Consider the following 19,290-nt stretch of genomic DNA (forward strand, 5'->3'; position numbering starts at 1 on the left):
GTGAAGTTGGGAAGATCACCACAGAAATCAAGACGTGAGCCACGGAAGTCTTAGCACTCTAATGCTCTGAAATAAGGCTGAGAGCAGCATCCAACTTTTGCTGCATAGCACTTCAGTGGCCTCATATGGACAAACAGAATCTGTAAAATGAGCCCATCTGTATCTGAAGCAAAGATCATGTGGAAATGATGCTCCAAGCAAAATCACATCCACTGCTAGCTGGTACTGATGTGACAGAGCTAAAAGATGAGCCCCTTTTAAACTCTGGTTAAAATCAGCTGCTTTCATGCCATTTGTGTGGGCAAAAGCTGGAATCTCGTCTAGCATCTAATCAAATCACAAACATCGTTTGTGGAGGTCTAATTTAGCACCAAGTGTAAAAATGAAGTACTCAAAATAGCAATTTTCTATTGGCCTGCCTGATAATAGCAATGAAAAGCTGATTTGTGAAGTTGGAGACAAGAAACTCAAATGTTCCAGAAATGTCATTGCTTTTTATTGCCTAGTCTGAGTAAGAGCCTTTCCCTGCCATTTAGTCCCAGTGTCTACAATCACATTTTAAATACCATTAATTGCTTGAGGAAGATCCTCCTCACCCCCTGAATGATAGTCTAGACTTAATTCATCAGAAATACAGGGATGAATGAGATGATGCATTCAATCTGCTGCAGTTCAGAGAAAGGTCTTCTGTATGTGTAAGTGAGGATGTCTGCTTCTGGGGAGATTGTTCAGAGATAATACCAAGGTATTAAAATAAGAATTCACTTGTTACTATTGCATTATTATACACATATAATCTAAAAGCTGAACTGAGAAGGATGTCTGCTCTGAAGGTTTTTAACTATCCAACAGGATCACGTATGGATGATGTTGCAGCAAGGGTGTTGTACTTGCAATATTTTTGCAAGGATATCATCTTCCTGTGGATGAACAGAGCTTTCAATCTGTCATAGCCTCAAATTCATTTTCCTTATCTAGGGTCCCATGTCAAAGCTGTCACTGTAGTGCCTTCGTACCTATTCAGAGAATATTACGCATTAACCAGTGGATATCATAAATCCAGCAAGAGACTAAGACAAGAAAAATCTACAGGATATCTCCCCTGATTTTTCCATTGAAAACAACTACAGAAAACAACCTTAGAATTCATGATAATATTTAAAATCCAAAGGTGAGAGAAAGAGAAGTCATGCTGCCATCTGAGACTATTGCACCCATTCTGCAGAGACACCTGATTACCTAGTTTTGTGAAAAGAAGTGACCCCTGTGTTCAACTGCTTCCCATCACACAGAAGGTTGGCTCCAGTACCATTATTTCACACTAAGCTCACTTTAAGAATGGGGGATAGGAGAACTGCTACAGATTTGATGAGACTCACACTGAAAACACGAAGCACAAGGAGTTTCATAATCCATACTTCGAAGCATTCTGAAATAGTAAATAATCCCTTACCAGAGTGGTTCTTAGTACTATTGTCCCAAAGCTGCCAGTGAGTATGAGCTGGGAGGTGCACAGTGTGGTCTGTGTCAACTACAGGAGTCAACTTCCAGACTGTTAAATTTATTACAAAATAATAAAAATGTGGCGTGATTAATTCCAGGCCAGCTAAAATTCTCCTAAAGGATTTCTAAGTGTGGTCTGAAAGGTATAGTGAACCAGGGACTTCTCCCATTGTCACAGTGTGTTTGTTTTAGTAGTATGGATGCCAACCTGCTGTGGTTACCCTTGTTGGCTGCTAGGGTAGGTAATAGCTCTAGAACTGTTTAGTTCATCATATATATATGAAGAATATAGATGAAGTATAAGAAATCAGATCCCATTTTGCAAGGATCTTTACAACACCTCTCTTGGAATGAAGATTAAGAGGAAAGACCAGGAAACAGTGTTGAGTATTGTATGTCAGCTGGTAGAAAGTGTCTTGGTTAAAAATATATTTGTGGTTTGAGCCAATCATCCAAGGGCATCTCACTTAGCTTGCCACAAGGATAACTACACTTGCAATCTATGTTAGATACCAAATAATAGTCCATGGTATCACAACTCAGTTTCTTAGTGTGCAGAAACCATGACAAAGGTGACGATAGCATCTGTTTCAGATGTCCTCTTGGAATGGAGGAACGTTACAAAAGGCAGTCTTCCCAGGGATTTCTGTAGGTCACTCATTAAAAAAAAATTCCTTCCTTTAGTCCCTCTAAAGGCAGTTCCTTTCTCACCATCACCTCTCAGCCGTGGCCACTAAATCAATCAGAGGGCTGGAGTGCCTATCCTATGAAAAAAGGTTGAGAACTAGTCCTTTTCAACCCAGGCCATTCTATGATTCTATGATGATTCTAAGATAGCTTTGAATACTTCTTTGTTTGCAGCTTGAGTTAAAGGTACTCTTTGCTCCTTGGGAGCAACATGGAGATGTCAGCTGGCAATGTTCCTGCCCAAGTCCCGGCTGATGGGATTGCAGCAAGCAGCCCTGGGTCTGGAAGGGTGGCAGTGTTGTGTTACTATCCTGTCAATATAACAGCCAGTGCTACTGTGGTTGATGGATCGTAAGAGCAGAAAATTACTCTGCATTATTAATGAGACTGCTTTCCTTTCTCAGCAAGTTGTAAATCAGCTTTCGAAGCCATGTTTCTGATAGCAATGGGATGTGGGATGCAGAAACCTGTAGGGGGGAAGTGCTTCCTCATCCACCTATACTGCTTGCATCCTTAAACTGTGATTAACCAGAAGCAGCTGAAGATTTATGAAAAATAGGAGTGTATTTCAAATTTTAAGACACAATAATGAGAAAGGATAGTAATAATGATCAGCCTCTGGTATCTGGTATCATTAATTAGAAATTCTGTTAAGTCCACTGAGGACCACCACCCTGTACTTGTCCTATCAGCAAAATGTGATTTCCATAGCAGATCTGTGACACTGGAACTGGGATGAGTGACGATCCATAAGGGCTGAGGGAAAGAGAAGGCTGACAGAGCAGTAAGGCAAAGTAATTCCTTGTTGCTTTATTGTTAGAAGTTCAGTTATTTTATGCTCCTCTTCCCGCTTGAGGAAAGCAGAGGTTCTTGTCTCCAGCTCACTGAGCTGTGTGCTGAAAATTGTGGTTGGTCTTAACCATTTCTTCATAGTCCACGTATTTGTGTATCTCAGCAGACAGCAGCCTGATTTGGTTTTTTACTGTGCACTGCTCCATGGTTTCTCTCTTCCACCACCTGTCCACCCACAGGATCTTTCTGGAGGCTGTGTCTGTCTGCTCACAGCCTTTTTCATGCTCAAGAGAGCACTGTGTGATTTCCCTACAGCAGGTTACACAGGCACACCTTCAGATGGGTCTTGAATATATCCAGTGAAGGAGACTCCATCACCTCCCTGGGCACTCTGTTCCAGTGCTCTGTTGCTCTCACAGAAAAGAAGTCCTTCCTTGTGTTAATGTGGAACTTCCTGTGTTCCAGTTTCTGCCCGTTGCCCCTTGTTCTATTGCTGTATGCCACCAAAACTGTCTGCACCCATCAACTTGATCCTTCTTTGCAGGACTGCTCTCAAGGAGTTCTTCTTCCAGTCTGTACACACACTTGGGATTGCCCTGATCCAAGTGCAGCAACTTGCTCTTAGCCTTGTTGAACTTCATTCAGTTTTCGTGGATCTTTTCAAGCCTGTTTGCTTCCCCCTGATTTGCATCCCTTCTTTCCTTCCTATCAACTGCACCATTCAGCTTGGTGTCATCAGCAAACTTGCTGAAGATCACTTGATCACTCTGTCTGTGTCATTGATAAAGATGTTCAAGAGCACTACTCCTAAGACTCACCCTTGGGGAGCACCGCTTGTGGCCGGCCTTCACCTGGACACAGAGCCATCGACAACATCGCTCTGGATGCAACTGTCCAACCAATCCCTTATCCACCAAATAGTCCAGCCTTCAAATCCACATTTCTCTTGTTTAGAGATAAAGATGTGGTGTGGCACAATGTCAAAGGACTTGCATAGGCCCTGCCATGCTGGTTTCCTGCCTGCTCTTTTTGATTTCTTTTGCTTGTGATCTCAGAAAGGTGTGCTTAAAGATGTGCAGGCTCTGTTCCTTTCCTGCATCTCAAACCTGCTCATCGAGAGTCTTGAGAGTCTCTGCTCTGCTCACAAGGAAGAGTTTGTTTTGGAGTCCTTCAGTTTTTGCCTCCTAATGTGGTAATCTCATAATGCCATCAACAAATCACCAAACCCTGTCCCAAGAATAATGATGCTGGCACTTTGGAGTGAATTACTAATGCATTTTATCTTTTCTTTAACAATTACAGCTCTATTTAAAATGGAGAGAAATATGTTGCAATTCAGTTTTAGAATGATAAATTGCAGGATATTAAAAGATTCTTCTCTGAATGCAAACAATAGAGAATTTAATTATTGCTCAGAATGTCATTGTAGCATTATGGAACAATTTGAAATTCAACTTGCCTGGCTAGATTTATTTTAAGCCTGACATTTTCAGCCCTAGCTTTCACTCTCTGGGACTCTTTTTCACTCTGACAGCACGTCAATCTATCTTCTAACAGTTCTTGCATTAAAATAATCTCTCTTAATCTGAAGTTTCTCTCCATTGTTTTATATTGTGAAATGAAGGTTTCTCTTCAAATGCAATCTGGTACATGGAATGTGTTTATATAGGAGAGAAATTCGGACCATCAGCAGCGTCTCTGATCCATTTATACCTTTTGTTATACATAAAAGTGCCTGAGATTCTTGAAAAATCAGTTCACAATAAAAAAATGCAGCTTAATTGCAAAAAGTGGTCTGTGGGGACAAACTCATTTCTTTAGTATTTCCAATGAGAAGCCAATCACTCTAACTTTACCAATACACTCAGCTACCAGGCTGCAATCCAGGCTATTAGATTAAAATATTCATTTTAATAGCATGCATATATTTCCAATTAAGTATGTGGCCTTTTATCCACAGTATAAATCTTGACGAGATATATTTAGAATTTTTTTCCAATGATCCCAAATACAATATTTCATAATTTATTTATTGGGAAATTAAAAAATGTTCCTCGTTTTGATCTGGAATTATTTGTGATGTCTGAGTGGGTGTCGCCCCTGCTGATAGGGCACTGTGGTTCTGGGGTACCTTCATCTGAAAACGATGGACTGTAGGAGACAAGATTTGCAGAGCACAGCAGGCCTTCCAGCACTGTAAAACCCAATTTTCTTGTGCAACACCAGGACAATAGAATCATAGAATCATGGGTGCACTTAAAGCCAGCCAAGTTTGTCCCCATGGCAAAACCTGAAGGAGAAATTACACCAACATGAATGGCACAAAGTCTGTCACTAGGTGCTGACCCATCCCCTGTTCCCCCTCCAAAACCTTCTGGGTGGGTGTTGTCCTTGGTCAGGTATCAGGGTGTGCTAGTCACGCTGGGTGTATCTATCTTTGGAGAGATATGGGCACTTCTAGAGTTTGACTCACCCCAATGCATGGGCTGAATCTGTCAGAGGTGTTTTTTCTCTCATTGACTACAAAGGGGCCTCAGCAGACACAAAATTTCCAGCTTTGGGGCTTTTTGTATTGAGGGATATCCATCTTTTGCACAGCCCATGCCTGTGAGGTTCAAATAATCCTAAAGGAGCAGACAGTTGTATAGATGTGAGTCACAACATGGTCACAAAGTGTTGGGTTAGTGCAGCCATGGGGTAACCTCTGATGGAGGGGCGGGCAAGAGAGCATGTTTAGAGTTTAGGCAGGACTTTCATAAACTGGCTTTTTCACAGGAGGACTTGTCTCAGACACTTGGTGGGTCAGGTCCTGATATAGCAAATTCTTTACCAGCACTACAGCTCTAAGCATGCAATGCAGGTATGCAGTGATGCATGTCCTTAAACGCCCCACAGCAGGGCAGAGCTGTGTGCCTTCCAACCCACCTGAATGCTTCAACCACTGACCTGAAAGCACATCTGTGTGACCCAAGATAGGGAGCTCAAATCAGCTTGCAGTATGTATCCTCTGCAAAGTGACCTGAGGAGATTTCAACACTGCTTTAATATAGGGATATGCCTGCTGAGATTTAAGTCATCTCTGCAAGGAACACATGATCCAAAGAACATAACATTAAAAATAATTCAATTTTATTAATGATTTTCAAGTCCTCATCATAAGGACAAAATACCATTGCCAGGTTTCTCAAGTAAGCTGGCTGTAATCTAAATTCTGTGTTTTGGTTCATTAAATCCCATTCTTCTTTCCTTGAAACAATAGTCCAGGTCAGCTCCCCAGTACTCCATGACAGCAGCTTTGGAGGGACAATGGACCTGCAGAAATCAGACTTGGAAAGAGCAGCTGCATTTTTTTCTGTGGTAGCTGAACTGTTTCTGGAATTACCTGTTTTCCAGTGGAGGACTGCAGCAGGAAGTTTGGGAAACTCGTCCCCCTACAAAAACTCAGGGCCTACTAATCTTCTGCCCCTTACTATTGTCATATTTTTATGTGGCACAGATAAGAAGATTTACAGCTGCTTATCTAGCACTGAACACAATATTTTGTGTAAAAGCAAATGATGATTATCATTCCAGGTCATTCCCTCCCCTGCTTTACCTCATCCAGCTTCTCCCTTGGAATTTCACAGCCCCATAGATTTGGTTTCTTCCCCTAGGTGGAAGGACAACAGATTCCCCTTAACCTTCTGCCCCTTCCTCCTCCTCCTCCTCCTCTTCCTCCCAGCTACAGCCATGGCTCATTTCCTTGGCATGTACTCTCTGAGTCACCAGTGACTGCATGCCCTTCTCTGCAGGGAAAAGCAATCAGAGTTAGTTACCCTGAGGCTCTGCAGCTCTTCAACTTCTGACACCAACAAATTATACTATGTAGTAAAGCTAGATCTCTTTTTTCGTTTTACCCCTAGGCTCCAGTTTGGGTTTAAGGATAGCATGGTTCATTTCTCAATTTTATTCCACTGCTCAATAAACTGTTTTCTTAAAAAAGTCTGAGAAGAGATGCTTTTTCCACGGTCTCATGAAACATTTATTTACTGTTTAGAACCCTTCAGTAAGTGACAAAGTTCTCGCATTTGTAAAACATAAAATTCTTGTAAAACCAAACTGCACTTCCTAGCTGAATATTAAACTGTAGAATGGGTGAATTAGTAACTAATTCCTTTATAATAAAAGCCATATGCTTCTAGAGGTAATTAGCTTATTACTTTGATTTGGGGAATGTTTGCTTAATAGCCTCAATAACTGCTTTCCCAGCTGGATCAAAATTAACATAGAGGGAAGTGGCATTCAGCTAAAATCAATCATTTCAATAACAAGAAATTCATATTTTTTTGAAGCTTCTGAAGATGATCTGAAATCACTCAATTTTACCTTTTCTGCATCTGGGAAATATGCAGTTGTTTGCTTAGGGCTAAGCAGGCTCCTTAGATCACTTGAACAGCAAAACCATATTATAAAAATGCGGCAGTATCAAGAAGTAAACACTAAAGACAACTGCTAACATATGTGGTCCAGGTCATCTACATCCAGACAAGAGATGGTTTTTGGTATGAGTATGTGGGACATGCCAGACCTTATCCAACACTGTTTATGTGCCAGTGTTGTGTTTCGGATGGGTGAGCTGGCCCCAGCTTCCCCTCAAGGACCCCAGCATTGTGTACTGAGTGGCAGCAGATGAATCAAAGCCTGTGTTTCCCAAATCCCATCTACCAAGCATTATGGCCACGCTCTCCTTTCTAGCCCATCTGTAAAGAAAGCTGAGAACTCTGTACACCTTTTTCCAGAAAATCCACACAAATTTACGTTCATTTCAACTCAACAACTCCTGCCATTTCAGTGACCAAAGATTACCTCACATAAAAGTCTCACAACCTTCAAGACATGTCAAGAAATCCATGATGCAGCTCTTCATTAAGCTGTGGCGCACTATGCTGCATTCTAGCAGACAGTAGGGTCAATAAAGCAATATAATGAAGTGATATAATGAAGTTTAATACAGCTGCCCTAAAGGTTTTGAGAGGGGTAGAGCTAAATACCCCCAAATTAGGTTCATTCAACATTGAGCTGCCTCGCCCAGGCAATACAATAGAGTCTAGAATGGGATTCATGGGAGGTCTGCACAGCACATGAGAGAGTTCATCCAGGTGCACACTGAGCAATTAGTAACATATGTCAGAGGATGATCTAAACTAACAACTGCCTAAGCTACAGCTGTCTTCTCAGAACTTGTGTCTAAAAAAATTACCACTACATTTCAGCTATTTGAAGATCCTTGTTTGATCATAAATTGAGGTAAATTGGGTGAAAGTAAGTTAAAGCAAGTTGTAACTAAGTTAATTATTTTTTTTAACATTCACCTGTAGGTTTTCAGTTTTATGTCAGTGGTAGAAAGTCACCCAGGTACAGAGTTAACAGGGATGGGATAGGATCCAGTTCAAGACTGAGATAACTATCTTTACATGTTTGCATACAGATATTTACAGGAGTTTGAAGTGCACAAACAACACTTATAGTCAAGGAAGATCTAAAGTGGGTTCAGTTGTCCAAAATTGTGGGTATAATGTGATTTGAGACACTCTAGGACAGCTGAAATTCTTGCACAGATACAGCTACAGACATGCAATGTAGGATAAAATCTTCTCTCACTTGCTTTGTTATAGGTGTTTGTTGATCACTTTAACCCCTGAAGAGCCTTAAATTCCCAATAAACCCTGGAAATATTTTGCATTAGTCATGAAGATCTCTATCAGAGCTGTCATTGTGATCCTGGCGGGTCTGAACAGCTTATTGGATGCAGAAGTGATCCTTTGATCACAGGCCAATATATGCTTCTCCAGAATGATCTGGACTGTCTCCGCACTGTGCTCATCTCGAACTGGTCATATGCAGAATGAGAGGATTTCTTCTTCTGAGACTGTTATGTTTTGAAATTAAACCTAGTCAATATTATGTATAATTAGATATAATTACATCTATCAAGTTAATTTCTGTAAGGCCATTTTGTCTTGTTTATATGCAGCATTGGTGCTGGAAAAGAGATGAGGTGTAAAAAAACCAACCAAACAGAAAGAATAAATGAGACTGGCAAGAGTCAATTTCTTGCATCTTTCTGGGGAGTGGTGAAGTTTAGTCGTCACTCAGATAAAATATCCCTAGAACAATTCCCTTCCTTTCACTTGTCCCTCATTCTGAATGATATGCTTCTTTCTCTTATCAGTGCCTATCACTTTTCTCATTTTTAAAACCTCTTCTGGTTCTCTTCTGAAACAGGCTACATATCTGTGACGAGTGCTTTTGCATACAACACCAGCTTGTGCTGAAAACTCAGAAAATGGCCATGCCATCTTAGAATTGTGAGTTCAGTATGTTTATAGCTCCTGAGTTAACTGGCTCCCTCTGTCTCCTATGGAGTATAAGTGCTTGTTTGCCTATGGGTACATTCACTTTTAGCTCCTTTCAGATGTTGCCAGGACTTCTGAGGAGAAAGAGAGGAATTTGGGAGGGTTGGCTCTGAAGAACCCCCCAAAACCTAAAAATCGTCCTAAACCATGCACAGATCCTGATTTTGGGTTCAGTCACACAAATGTAATTCCTCTGGCTTCAGTGTAATTAATCCTTCATTAAGCCAGGGAGAATGGATCAGAATTAAGCTCTAGAATATTAATTAAATCATAGCAAGAATTTACTTGTGAAAGCCCACTTGTATAATGCAGCAAGATGATGATCCCAAACTGTTTGAAGTGGTCCTGACACTAAGCAGAGCTTTATCACCCTGGGGCTCTCCTTACTGCAGTGTGATTTCACACTTTGCATAATGCCAAGGTGACAGCATGCCTTTGGTCTTCTTTTGGTTTGGGGAATATACTTGGTTCCAAAATCAAACAGAGCTATGTTAGGAAAAAAGTACAGCTTGTCTAAAAGTTAGAGTCTTTCTCATCTGAGGTTGAAATAACTTACTAGAGTTAAAAACTGGTAGACTAGAGAACTGCTGAACACACTAATTACAGCTGCAGATCAACATTAAGAACAAGGGGTTATTTTTAGCAGCCAGGCTCCCTTATCTTTATTCGCATTGCTCCACTGGAATATTAAACTGTAATGCACTGTTCATGCATTTTGGCATCTTGCTACTCTTGTCTTCATTTTCTTGTCAAAGAAAATGACATAAAATCTGATCTGGTTCACAGACAACATTAATACTATGCTGAGCATCCTTAAAAGCCAGCCCTACTTCGAAAGGGACCAGTCATTTTGGTTAAATGGTAAAGGGCAGTGCAAAATTTGCTCATTTTCCATTCCTTAAGCACCAAAATGCATGCTGAGTTGAGGGAGGCTTTTGAATATGAAAAATTCACATTTATCCATGCAGTGTAGACTATTTGAGAAGGAATTCAGACTGTACCGAACACTTGAAAATGGAGGGGTGACATGTGGCAACAAAAATCTGTAGAAGCCACTTATGTGGCCACTATGCCAACCCAACTAATGTTCTTTCCACACTGGAAGAAGAGTTGTTTGCTAACATTGTTGGTTTAATTGCTGTTGGTTTAAGCTCGCAGGTGGCTCAGCCCCACTCAGTTGTTTGCTCACTTTCCCCATTTCTCAGTATGATGGGGGAGAGAATCAGAAAATAAAAGTGGAACTTGTGGGTTGAGATAGAGCTGTTTAATAAGATGGAGAAAAGGAAAAGGATAGTAGTTATGATTATATGTGTATGAACGTGCAGCGTCTGATGCACGGGCTCAGATGTGAATGATCCAAATCGTTTGTTACAAGTTCTCACATCACTTATATACCTTCACAAGTTTTCTTTTTCTAGCTTTCCCATCCACCTTTACATGTCAGCAGAGCATTCTACAAAACACTCTTCAACCGTTCACACAGGTGCTTATTCAATCAGAGCTGTGAGACATCCTTTCCTCTTCTAGAGGTGCCCTTAGTTCTTATGCTGTTTATCTTGCTCCACAGCTTCTGCTCTGAACAGTTTTTCTTGTATTCTCACATGAATGTATATAACAAGTGATGCACAAACAATTGCTTACCAACTCCCAGTCAAAGCCCAACTAGCCCCTCAAGCACCAGAAGAGAGAGATGAACCCCAGCCTCCTTTGAAACTCCTTCATCATGATGTCATATGGTATGGAATATTCCTTTGGCCAGTTTAAGTCAGCTTTCCTAACTCTGCTCCCTATCAGCTCCTTGGGCCCTTCACTATAAGTGGGCTTGGCTCTGTACAACACTGCTTAGCAGCAGCTATAAACATTGGTGTGTTATCTCCTAGAACCACAACATAGCACCAGGCTAGACACCCTGAAGAAAACAATTGCATTCCAGCTGAAACTAAGACATGCTGAATGGCTGGATAAATTCTGGCTGTGGATCGATAAGTTTGAAATACGTTACTTCAAAATCACAGTTTCATTCAATTTTAAAAGCTTCTCCTTTAGCTGATATTACCATTGCACCCTTGAACCAAATTGCTACTCTAAAGTTTTTAAAAGGCAAGTAATATGAAGACCAGAAGATGGGATTTTTATTCCCTGTCTTCACAAAGTAGATGCTGACTTGATATAGGTCTTTCATTGCACTGTAAAAATTTGATTTCTTAAAAGTTCTTTAACACCGCATAAACCTTACGCTGCATTAGACAGGGCTGCTGGGAAATTTATCAAGATTTTTTAACTCAGGTATATAAAACAGTTAATGAAGCTGAAAGCTGTTATTAAACCTGTTCATAGTTTGGAAATGAAGTATTTTAGAAGGAGGTTGAAAAGAGATAATTAGATATTGGAAAGCCAATATCTAGAGGGCTAGAGCTTACCTGTAGGTTTCAAGCAGTTCCCTGTGCTGTGGTGCTCAGTTCCCAAAGCTGTGGTGTAAATAAACCTTCAAACACCGGTGAGTTGCTGGCTGTAGGCTTTCATTGCTCAGTCTTGGCCGGTTATTTTGCAGCCCAACCAGTGCCCCAAGCAAGGCAAGAGAGGGAGATTTTTATCAGCAGAGAGGTTTGATGACTTTTGTCAACTTCTGTTGAAGCTGATAGAAGCAAGGAGAAAGGGGATTTCCTTTAGGAGGGGGGTAAGGAAGGAAAGAGTGGTCTTCGCTGGGGGTCTTAGCTGGGAGTACTTTTCTGTGGGGACTTTCTCTGGAGGAGACAGCACCAGCAGATGGGATGATTATGGGAAATGGCTTAGCTCTGCTGCTGCACCTTCACATCTGCAGATGCCACGAAGCACAAGCTAAAGCTACCCTTTCTTTGGCCACAGATTGATCTGCTATGCAATCCCAACTCTGGGATAAAACAATGAGTGTAAAGCACAGAGATGCATCCTATAAAACAAAGGGACATGGGATGTGCCGTGGTGTGGTGGACAGGCTCTGACTGCTCTACCTCTCAACTGGTCCAAGAGCAAACACCACCAAAAGCTTCGCATGAAATGGATCAAAATAACTTCACAGACATTAGGACATTAGGCATCTGTGGGGAGCAGGCTTTGCTGTCCAAGACTTGCTGTCCAGCCAGCTGCTCTGCCAAAGTTAAATGCAGTACATAACACAGACCTTTGGATTACTACTTCAGTACATGTTATCCTGTCTGCATATTTGCTAGGAAGGAAGTACATGGATATATGAGTGTTGATTAGTAAAGAGTTTCACAAAATAATGGAGAGCTGATGCAACTGAAAAGCAGATGCTGTGAATGCTGTATTTGCCTGCTGACAATTTACAAGCCCCAAAAAGTGCATCTGCAGCTCCCAAATCAAGAGGTTTTGTTTGAAAAATGAAGCTCTGAATGTTCCTTTAAAAGTGCAGGCTGCACAGAGCAGTGTCTGTGTTTCATCAGCTGGGTCCTTCTAAGAGACACTGAATTACAATGTGCGTGGCAGACTCATAAGAGTTGTCATGGAGTTATGATTTTTTCTTTTTATACCAATCAAATGGTCCAGCTGCAAAAAAAAGAAACAACAATGTTCCTTTCCTCAAGACTTAACTGTGTATATGAAGTTGTTTTTGCAGGAAAAGATGCATGAAATAGCCAGAAAATGCACTATAAACCTTCCTATCTTGCAGTTCGAAGGGAAAATCTTCCAGGTGCCAGGACTCCTGATAGGAGCAGCCCACTGTATATCTTCTCCCTGCACACACAGAATTTCAGCTGACCTTGGACTCCTCCTTCCCCATCTAGCTCTGACTGCCTGTGGCTTGGATGTGCCACTGTCAGCTTATCAGCACGTCTGTGGTGGTGGCCAAGCAATCAAAGTCACAAAAGATTTTTTTGAGACAGCACAGACCTCCAGGGATGACGTCTGCAGAGATCATCATTATTTTTCACAAATGACAGCACAGAAAGAAGCCAGCTCTGCATCGGGAAGAGTATTTAGTCTTCAATGAAACGGATCTGTCACTCATGGAGCTACTTTTAGTTTTAGGGCTTAGTACTGTGCTAATAAAACTAATGGGAATTTTGTCCTTGCCAGAAAGCAGAGCAGGATGTGGCCTTTCAGAGCAACATGCTTAATTCTAGTGTGCATCCTGGCTTCAATTTTTAATGAGAAAATGGGAATAAACAGAGCAAAATATGTTCCACAAGTCCCAGCTCCTCAATAAATGCAACATAACAGTAGAACCAAAATTAATGCTATTTTTTACAATCTGGATGAGAGGGTGAGACAGTCTGAGAAGTGTTTGCTGTGTCACACGAAACTCCTTGCATCTTCCTGTTGGTGTGGACTTGCTGGGTGTCTGAGTTTTCACCCAATGAACACTGTTATTCCAAGGCAAGGACTGACAGATGTTGGACTGCTACAAACACAGTGACCTGCATATCTGGTTCAGTGCAATTTCAGTGATGACTTGTTAACCCTGAACCCTCACTCATCACTTTTGTCTGGAAGAGAAGATACATCAGGATCTCTGAGAATGATGGGTCTGTAAATGTGACAAGTTTCCAGTGGATGGCTCTTTACAAGATGATGATCTGTGCTCTCATAACTGCACCAAGAAGGACATCACTTCTAGAGTTGTGAACTATAACTTCAGAATGAAAAGTCTGTAGGAAGCACTTTTGGCCAGTTAAAGACCTGTAAATTGAAGAAGAACCTTTGAGTTTGTCTTATTTTCTGATACAGAAAATATTATGCTAAACTGCCTCAAAGAAAAGTCCTGAATCGCACAGTAACTGTTTTTCAGCCACCACTGCACTTGGAAACCAGAACATTCCACTATTCATTATAGAACTGCTTTAAATCTAGTGCTTTTCATAGAGTGATAGAATGGCTTTGGTTGGTAGAGACCTTAAAGATCAACTCTACCCGTACCAGGGGCAGAGCTGCCACCCAGCATATCAGGCTGCCCGGCACTCATCCAACATCTGCAGGGATGGGGCATCCACAGCTTCTCAGGGCAGCCTGTGCCAGTGCCTCACCACTCTCATGGCGAAGAATTTGTTCCTAATGTTTAATCCATATCTATCACTTTTTAGTTTAAAACCATTACTCCTTGAAGGCCACTATAAAGTATCCCCAGAATCTTCTCCAGGCTGACCAAACCCAGATTCCTCAGCCTTTTTTTCATAGGAGAGATGCTCCAGCCCCTGATCCTCTCCAACAGGTCCGTGTTCTCCTTGTGCCGGGAGCCTCAGAGATGCAGGTGGGCCTCAGAACTGCAGAGGGCACAAGAGAATGTGTCAAGCTGTCTGAACACCAGTTTGTCATTTCTGAGAAAATAATCAGAACTTGACTGGCATCGTTGAATACTGGGTTAGATTACCTCCAAAAAGTGTTAGCCTGTCCTGCTATAGGCCTCCTAAACATCATGGCAAAAACTTGTTATTATTACCTCCAAAAAGTGTTAGCCTGTCCTGCTATAGACCTCCTAAACATCATGGCAAAAACTTGTTCTTATTCAGCGTCAGCCTTAGCCCTGGTCCTCTCAACTGCTGCATAGAGGAGGCTCTGTGGAGAATTTGAACTGTATTACTTCACCAAGAAGTTACGTTCATTTTTCCACCTCTGATGTTTGCAGTCTCAGTGCCTGCCTCTGCTGGAGATCAGAGATGTTTCCCATTATCCTGTAGGATTGCCCCAAACAAGTGGGATGGGTTGATGGTTGGATGATGGGTCAACTGTTTGACTAAATGACTGTAGTAGTCTTTTCCAACTGTAATGATTCTTTGATTCGGTGTTTCTAAGTCAAGTGAGGGCTGCCCATGGCCTGGGAACACATAGAAACAGTTTTATGTGTAGAAGTGAAAAGGGAACATATTAAAGGTCTGGCACTTACAACATGATTCACAACAGCAGTTATTTGCTTTCAGCAAAGTATTGCCTTTTTGTTGTTCTTTAGGATCCTGGCTACATTGCTTCTGGAAGTGAAATTCCTTCAGTCCTCTGGAGATCTTTTAAAATCAGGTTAAGCATCTGCCTGATACCTCTCTGGGATACCTTTAGTAGTGAAAGCCACAAGTTGATCCCACTGAAAAACAGCAATGCTGTTGGGGAGATGGACTGTGGGCATGAAGGAGTGCTTATAGGATTCCAGCATCATGAGGTCATCACTGCCTCAGGAGGAGCAGAGAAAGGTAGTACTGACAGGGATCAGCAGGAATGCTCTGCTGGGACCTCCTGACCTCTCCAGTGCTGTGAGGCCAGAGAAGGCTCTGGAAAGGACTGTGTGGGGGAAGATAGATCAAATCTCAGTGTGGCATGATGGATGGGCTGCAGACAGTCTGTGTCATTGGGGACAGAGTGGGGGGTCTCTGAACTGTGGCACTGCAGGGACTGCCTGCCTTCTGAGGGATGATGCATGGCCCTGGAGAAGATTGCTTTGTCTTTGCTTAGGGGACGAGTTTTTTTTCTTTTCAGCTTTTCCACTACCTGGCTCAAGACACAGCACAGAGAAGCTGCAGGGGGAGCAGGTGCAGCTGTCAGTCTCACTCTGACTTCTTTCCTTCTTTTTTTAAATGACCTCAGTGAGTGCCAGGCCCCGTGGCCATAAATCTCTCCCCATATGAGCCTGGAGGCTGTCCCAAGAGCACCATGGACTGGCCAGGGCTTTGCACATTGCCACAGCTCCAGCAACTGTGTTCCAAAGCATGGCATGCAGTGGCCTATAGCATTTCAAGAGCCAGCAGTGACGGCTGTGGGAAATGGGCATGATTCCTAAGTATTACGACCACAGATATGTGACAGACAGGCCCAGCAATTTATTCCTATCTGCTTTAGAGGATAAACTGTAAGATGCTTTCCATTTGCTAATAAACTCTTCTTAACAGGCTTAAACTGATTAAGGAACATGTTGGGCTTTCATGTCGAAGGGGTTTAGAGTGAGCTTATACTCCTACAGACCTGGTGCTCCCAAGAGCTCTTCCAGCTCTGTTTGATGTGAAAGTTGGTGCAGTTGATATAATTCCCAGTTACACGAGTTTTCCAAGATTCTGTGTCCTCAGCATGCTGGGAAGGGAAAGGCTGGGGACAAATGGAAGGTCCCAGTGGTGGGAGCATGGCACTTATAAACCTACGCAAATATGAAAATAAATGAAAACTGGATGTGGCTCTGGGCAGCCTGGTCTACTTGTTGGTGACCCTGCACACAGCAGGAGGGGTTGAAACTAGATGATCATTGTGGTCCTTTTCAACCCAGGCTATTCTATGATTCTATGAAAACAACTTTATTTGAAACTCTACCACTTTCCAAACCTGCAGTTTCCAAACTACTGCTGATTTTCTGTTCCAATAGAGTAGCACTCAAGTGTTTCCAAGCTCTAATGGCATTCCAGTCAATGTAGTGGAAAATATTTAGAACTTGATTTATCTTGTCAACAGGCATTTTAATGAATAAAGAAAACGAAATGTCCGTGTGACTTTTAATGGGTCTTTCAGATGAATAGTGCCAGCCTTACAGATTCTATAAACAATGACAGTTACTGACAAGTGGACAAGATGATTTTGGATACCGGCAAGTATGCTGGAATTTAGAACAAACCAAACAGACAATAATATTTTAAATGTCTTTAAACACAAGGTTTTAATTCACCTTCTGAAAGATGCACTTCAAATAGGAAATTACGCCCAGGTATTTTCAGTTCTCTAAGAAGCGACACAAAAAATAAGATTGGGAAATGTCCCTGAGACTGGGGCAGCTCCATCCTGGGCCAGCTTCTCATCAGGGAGAGAGTGGTTTGGGGTGCCCAAATGAGTTGGATTTCTCCATCATGCAGAAATGTTGGGGTAAGGAATGTGGATTGTCCTCCCACTGGAGGACATTTCCCATTGAAAAAACTTTCCCAATCCAGTTTCTAAAAGAGATTAGGTATTCTAGCATCAGAGTGTATATACTTGCCTGATCTCTGAGAAGAGTCTTTTCTTATCTGTAGATCTCGTGTTCTTCAAAGAACAGTCTGAAATTTTCTGAAATCACTGGCTCAGATAGCCAAAAGGGATGTTACACAATAAATTGAATGCAGAGCATGACATTATGGCTTGTGTGCGTATCAGTAACAGTTTCACAGGAACATGAGAATAAATTAAGATAAAGACAAGTTGGTAGAAACACAGACTTTACTGTCAGAACAAAACTAGGTTTGTTTAACCTGTCCTCTGTCTTATCACGGATGACATTTTGGATCTGGAGCCATTATTTTAGTTATGAGGTGGCTGCACAGCCTTCACCTGTTAGAACTGGGAAGCTGCCCTGGTGAGAAGTGGTACTGCAAAGAAGACTGAGCAGATTCACGTGCAGCCTGTAAGCTTTAAAAGGAACGTTCCCATATATATTATTTTGAGCTGTAGAAATGAGGTTTTATGTGCCGTTGTAATAGCCACAGACAAAGGGGATTTGGACAGATGTGGAGGGTGAGGATGCTCCCAACATTTCTTGAATTGTTTCTGTTACTGGGGGCACTAACACCATGTCCTCAGCCTGCCAGGTGGCCTGGCACAGCCCACAAATTAGGATCTGTGTTAATAACCTGCTACCATAAGCACAAATGCCTCTCTGAACTCAAACTGTGCAGCTGGTCTCTTCTCCTGGACTGACAGGTGGACCATATCTCACTCCCACAACCTCAACATAGCAAATGCCACATGCTTACATTGGTGGAAGCAACCACAGGATGGCTGGAAACATACGCCATGCCCCATGCCACCTCCCAGAATACTATTCCTGTGTCTTGGAAAGCAAGACTTGTGTCTGCATGGCACCCCAGAAACAATTGAATAAGGCAACAAGACTTGCTTTGGAAACAACCTTATAAACACCTGGGCCAAGGAAGGTGACATTGAGTGACACATCGTGTATCACACACATGCCTCTAGGAAAATTGAGAATACAGTAGACTGTTAAAGACTTCATTGAGATCAATGGTTGCTGGAACATTCAAACACTGATACACACATTTAGCAAAAGCCACCTGGTAAGTCAGCACCCAGGGTTCTTCCAATCAAGCTGGTCTTGCCCAGTCAAACCTCCTGCATACTATAGAAGGGAATAAAGTCTCAGTGGCACACATAAAGAACACGTTGGGCAAGACAGTCTGGGTAATTCCTACCTCAGGCAAAGGAAAGCCTCTTTGTAGGATTGCTTTTGCTCAAGGACCAGGGTGCATGTGATGGGTAATGCAGAAGGGTGGGGGTGTCTGTTATGTACCTCAAGGTGGTTTGATGCTGGGTGAGAACAGCTAATAATTTAAGTTGTATGGTGTCAATTTCTTCATAATACTGCAAGTCATAATTACTATGGTTTTATATGCTTTGTTAGCAGAGTTACAGTAACCAAGTTGAAGAAGAATGAACTCTGATGGAACCAGAAATGGCTTCTGCATGCAGTAACCCAACACTGTGAATCATCCTTCCTACACTGAAGGACTATTATGACAGGTGGAGCCCAAAATTATGAACAAAGGGAATACCACGGACAGTTTACATGGATGGCCCATAGACTATAGGAATAGTCTAGCAGAGCTGAACTCTAGTATAGCTTTTAGTCTAATAGTTTAAACCACAACAGAGGGCACAGTGGTGATGAGTTGATGGCTGGTCTTGATGATCTTGGGGGTCTTTACCAACATTGATAAATCTATGACTCTAAGCCTACAGTGTGGGAAAACTAAGTATTTGGACTTCTAGAAATTGGCTTCCTGCTATAATACTCTTATTCATGAATTCTTATTTCACAAGCCATGTCATCCTGGCACTAAGGTGGCCCCTAGCTTGAATAGGCAGTAGCATTGTCCACACCATGTGCTCCTTGTCTTCCCACTTCTCCCTGCCAGCTTTCCCCTCTAAGGAAGGGCAGGACTGGTGGCACCAGGGGCAA

This window comes from Tetrao urogallus, assembly GCF_951394365.1.
Source record: "Tetrao urogallus genome assembly, chromosome: 2".
NCBI lineage: Eukaryota > Metazoa > Chordata > Aves > Galliformes > Phasianidae > Tetrao > Tetrao urogallus.